The sequence below is a fragment of the Lucilia cuprina genome, chromosome 4 (assembly GCF_022045245.1).
Source record: "Lucilia cuprina isolate Lc7/37 chromosome 4, ASM2204524v1, whole genome shotgun sequence".
Classification (NCBI taxonomy): Eukaryota; Metazoa; Arthropoda; class Insecta; order Diptera; family Calliphoridae; genus Lucilia; species Lucilia cuprina.
In genome coordinates this window covers 83,102,330-83,108,052 of record NC_060952.1, presented here as the reverse complement: position 1 = coordinate 83,108,052, position 5,723 = coordinate 83,102,330, and the positions used below count along the sequence as shown (strand labels likewise).

The 5,723-nt window shown below is 30.6% G+C and overlaps 1 protein-coding gene across 1 annotated transcript in view; it reads left to right on the top strand.

The window, feature by feature from the left end:
- The window catches only part of LOC111675995 (dopamine receptor 2), a 13,215-nt gene that overhangs the window by 6,028 nt on the left and 1,464 nt on the right, over positions 1-5,723 (top strand). The gene's annotated exons all lie outside the window — the stretch shown is intronic.

The window sequence follows — 5,723 nt, the reverse complement described above, 5'->3', positions numbered from 1 at the left end:
TCTAGTTCAGTTCTAGTTCAGTTCTAGTTCAGTTCTAGTTCAGTTCTAGTTCAGTTCTAGTTCAGTTCTAGTTCAGTTCTAGTTCAGTTCTAGTTCAGTTCTGGTTTAATTCTAGTTAATTTTAGTTAAGTTTTAGTTTTATACTTCAGTTCGACTAGAGTTCTAGTTGACTTTTACATTTTTTTAAAAGGCGCTTAAAATTAATTTTGTTTTTTAATAAAGAAAAATATATTTTCCTAAATAAAACTGCATAAATAATTAAATATTTATTTATTTTTTTATACGTATACACAATAGTTCATTTAAAAATAAAAAAACTAAATATTAATTTACAAAATTGTACACATATTAAATACGAATAAATACTTATGATGATAAAAAGTGTTACAGTTTTAATTAAGCAATTAAAATTATTTACTGGAAGAAGTTTAAAAAATATATATTGAAGTTATTTAACAATTTTTATAACAATAAACTGCTGCAACACTACTTAAATTACATATCCGAGATCAAAACAGAAAATTTAACTTAAATACTAATAAAAAAAACCACTGTTTTCTAAATATTTTCAACAGTTTCTGTTTGGTGTGCGTTGGTATGTATGTTTTAAATTCTTTTACTTATTTCTATGTCATTTCATGTATTTTTCTACAGCAACGGCCACAGCATTGACAACGGCAATGTCCTGGATATCGACAACAGCAACAACAGTGGTTGGTTGTTGCAGTTGCTGTTTTAAGCTTTAAAAACTTTTATCCTCTAAACATGGTCATATGATTTGCGGGTGACTTTTGCTTGCAAATTCGTTTACATGTCAACCGCCAGAATGCAGTACGAAAATCCGGATTGTAAAAAGCATAGATAAATGGATTGATGGCACAATTCACCCAACCGACCCAAGTCAAAAATGACATCAGACCTTCAGAGACAGCAGCGGGTGGTAGAAATGGTATCAGTATGTAGTAAACGAAAAATGGCAACCAACAGGCAATGAATCCACCCATAACCATGGTTAAGGTTTTGGCGGTTTTTGTATCTCGTTTTGTTGTTGAAACTCGCATGGGTACACGATGATGATGATGGTGGTGGTGACCATGCTGATGATTGTGATGCTGATTGTGCGTATGATGGCCATGGTGTTGCTGCTGCTGTTGTTGGCCATTTGTGGCATATTTACCAATTTGAGACATTGCCTGTGCCAAACAAGTTTCCGAAAAAGATGTACGACTATCCGTACAATGCAATGTTTGTATCGGTAGCGATGAGCCTCTCTGCCCCAGACCATCTCCTCCTATGCTAAATGTTACGTTAGTTGTTGCTGCAGCTGTTGGTGTACACGTACCATCACCGTAACGACAATTAATCGATGTACATGTTGCCACAGGTGGTAATACTGTTGTTTGTACTGATAGACGTGAAATTTCAACAAGTTCATAAAATGAAGCCTGATGTTTTAAACTATTTTGATCTATGTAGTTTTTATTGCATTTACTGCATTTTAAACTGTTGGTTTTACTATTGCCAGCACTCGCACTACCCTCAATGGTCCAGCGTGTTTTGAAAGAAGGAAATTTTTGTGGCCCACAATGAAAGTGCTCCGATTCGGAGAGAAAATTATCACAATCAATTTCATGATCTGCTGTGCGTTCAGAGTTCTGTAAGGAATAGAATAATGAAATTTATTGTTAGAGAATACATATATAAATTATCTGAAGAAACTTTTAAAAATCTATAAAACAGTTGTCTAGTTATTAGCCTTTTAAAGTAAAATGTGATTTAGTTTTCATAATGAAACATTTAAGTTGAATTGTACCTTGCCTCAGATCTACTTCAGCCATTTATTGTTGAGTAAAACTGTGGACATTTGAGTCAAGTTTTGATGGGGTCCAGGGTGAAATGAGAGCCTATAATTATCAAATTCATGAGGATCATCATAAAACTTTGATGCTTTTTATAGACATACGAGTATACTAAACATAATCATAAATTCAGTTAATAAATGGACCGATCTTAACCATTTTACACAGGCTTCGTCCCTGGGGCAATTGAAGATCAAGAACCAAATTTCATTGAATTATCTTCAAAATTACCTGTAGTTTGATTACAAGGTTCACATGGACGGACAGACAGACATACTTAAAGATAGATATAGGATCAATATTATTGTGCGTTACAAACATCAGTACAAGCCCAATATACCCACTCCACTAAAGTGTATGGTAGAAACAGTTTCCGTATCTAACGCTGTATGTATGGAAGGTCGGGGCTTGGATTCTCTATAGAAACTCGAACTAACTGACTAACAAACTAACGAACAAACTAACTAACTAAATAACTAACTAACTAACTATCTATCTATCTATCTATCTATCTATCTATCTATCTATCTATCTATCTATCTATCTATCTATCTATCTATCTATCTATCTATCTATCTATCTATCTATCTATCTATCTATCTATCTATCTATATATCTATCTATCTATCTATCTATCTATCTATCTATCTATCTATCTATCTATCTATCTATCTATCTATCTATCTATCTATCTATCTATCTATCTATCTATCTATCTATCTATCTATCTATCTATCTATCTATCTATCTATCTATCTATCTATCTATCTATCTATCTATCTATCTATCTATCTATCTATCTATCTATCTATCTATCTTTATATAGTGTTTTACACTTTATCAGAGAGTTCTTTTATGAGCCAGATGGAATCACAGATTAGTTTTTATGATTAGAATTTAATAAAAAATTGGTGCTCATAATTCACATATTTAGAGAATTTTCAAGAAAGTATCTTATTCAATATAATTTAAATTTTTATATTAATTATATAATGGCCTTTTTAAATAATCTCTTTTTAATTAAATTCAGTTAAATATTAACATTAAAATATAATTTTATCCTTGAAACATAATCCTCAAAATAAACATAAACCCTCTAGTTATTTTATACAGAAATATACCTTAATTAAAGCAATATATATGTAAGTATGTTTGTACATATTTTTTTTAGTTTATTGACTTTCATAATCAAATTGAGGTCAATCATATTGTACCCTAACTGTTTTGCGAAAAAAACCCTATTGCTGTATTATTAATAACATTTAATATTGTGTGATTAAATAACTCTATATTTTATTTATCAACAATACTAACAAGCAACTTAATTTAATCTTCCCACGTTCTGACAATATATTTGCCCTGAATTATCCATTTTTATTATGAATTTTCCACTCAAAATATGTATATAAAAAATATGTACTTTTTTATATTTTGCCATCAACTTAATAATACACACTAATAAATGAATATGTCTACGCTACAAAATAAAGCTGCTCCTTCAAACAAACGAAAAAAAAATAAAAAAAAAATTACTTTAACACACAACCACAATAATTTTAATCTTATTCATTCACACATCACCACCATAAAAAACCATAATTTACAAACACCATTACCATCAATTGCACCACAGCCACACCGACACATCAACTTCATCATTATGATCAACATCATCTTTAGAACGACCACAACTTACCGCGTCACGAACAATCCTTTGACGACGGGATGTCAAAACGTAGCCAATTTTTAAATAAACATAAAGCATCACAGCTAGTGGTATAAAAAATGAACCCATTGCTGAGAAGACCACATATCCTTTATTTTGATTGTAACGACACACCGTGTAACCTTCATCACGGCGACCAGGTTCATACCTATAAAAAAGGGCGAAATATAATAAATAATAACAAAAAAGTATATATTAAATAAAATATATGATTGGATTTCATTGAAATAGAATAAGTGGGAAAGTATGGTCGGTTATGGTCGACTGTATGATACGGTATCCGTTATTTATCTTAATCTCAAAGTATGTAAGTAACTTATTGATGGAAAACTAATTTTCTATGTGGGACTTTATCCTCTCTAAATTTGGAGAAGAGACAATAGTTATAAGTCAACTCAATACTTTAAATACATTTTTTAAAGGGGACCTAGGGTCGAATAATAGCCGATCATTGCAAACAACGGCAGTTTTATAATGAAACAAAACTTAGTGGTGACGATTTTTGAAGAGGTTGTAGTATATTTCACGTAAATATGGCATAAATCGGAAGGTATGGTTGTAAAGGGGCTAGATGAAATAATGAACCGATTTCAGCCAATTTCAATGGGCTTTATCTCTGTGTCAAAAAACAGGTTCTTTCCAATTCTGAAAATCGCCGCCTGGAGCATGCGCACATCCAGCCAGACAAACGTTCGGTCGAAAATGTCTTAATCGACTCAAAAATTGAATATGAGGTGAGGCACAAACACATAATAACCTCCTCACTGTAGTGGTGTAGGGTAAAAAATAAGTACAGCATGAGTAGAAAAAAGCTTAAGTATAAGTAGTGTGGCAGAAGTTTTTAAAATGGGCTAGTTATTAGTCAATAATCAGATACAAAATCTTGTCGAATAACCTATAGTTTGGTTTACTATTAATTTATAATCTAGGCTAGAGTTTCTAAACATATTGTGCAACAAGTCTACAGTTTAGTCTATTGTTAAGTTAATATGTAGTCTAAACTGTCATACATTTAGTTTAAAGTTTTACTACCCTACACTACTGTACTAGTTTCAACATTCACAAAAACAATTATTGAAATGACAAATCTTTATAACAGTTAAATTTTACCAAATTCTTGAATTTTTTCAAATTGTAAACTTTTAACACAGATTTTTATATATTTTACAAATGTTATAAACATGTGTGAAAATTATTTTTATTTTCTTCCTTTTTTTTGACATTACACATATTAATTTCATTTACTTAGCTACAGTTTCATATTGTACTTGCTGACAGAAGCAGAAACAGAAACAGTCAACAAATTGAATGAAGAAAACTTATTGTAGAATCCAACAACAACTACTACATTTTTTAGAACAATTTCTTACTGAACTCAAAAAAAAATATGAATAGAAGAAAAACTGCATGTGTTTTTAATAAATATTGTCAGAGAAAATTGCGGCAACATTTGTTATGGAACTCTATTTCTTACTTATTCAAACATTGCCAAAATGTACATATTTTTGATCATAAACCCACTCACAAGTCATTCCAATATTTAGAAAAAGTTGCAATTGAATTTTTTATTTAATATTTATAAAATATAATAAAAACAATTTACAAGAATAGACTTGCACTAGACAAGATACTATACCATAGACAATACTATAAACTAGACTATAGAACAGAGTATAGATAAGAATAAACAAGTAAGAAACTATAGTCGGGCGAGGCCGATATACATACATACATACATACATACATACTTAAGCCGTTTATTGTTGAATACAATTGTGGACATTTAAGAGAATTTTTGATGGGGTCTTTTCATAGGGGCTAGGGTCATATGAGGACCTAATATAATAGAATTCGTGAGTGTCATCAAATCTAGCATAGAACTTGGTTTTGCGACATATGACTTGTTAATGAGAATTATTAATTTAAAAGCCGTATTCGGCATAGGTAAAATAATTGAAGATGTGAACCATTTTAAACAGGCTATACTATAGACTAGACTATAGACTAGATATATAAACTAGACTATAGAATAGACTATAGACTAGTCTATAGACTAGACTATAGACTAGACTATAGACTAGTCTATAGACTAGACTATAGACTAGACTATAGACTAGACTATAGACTAGACTATAGAC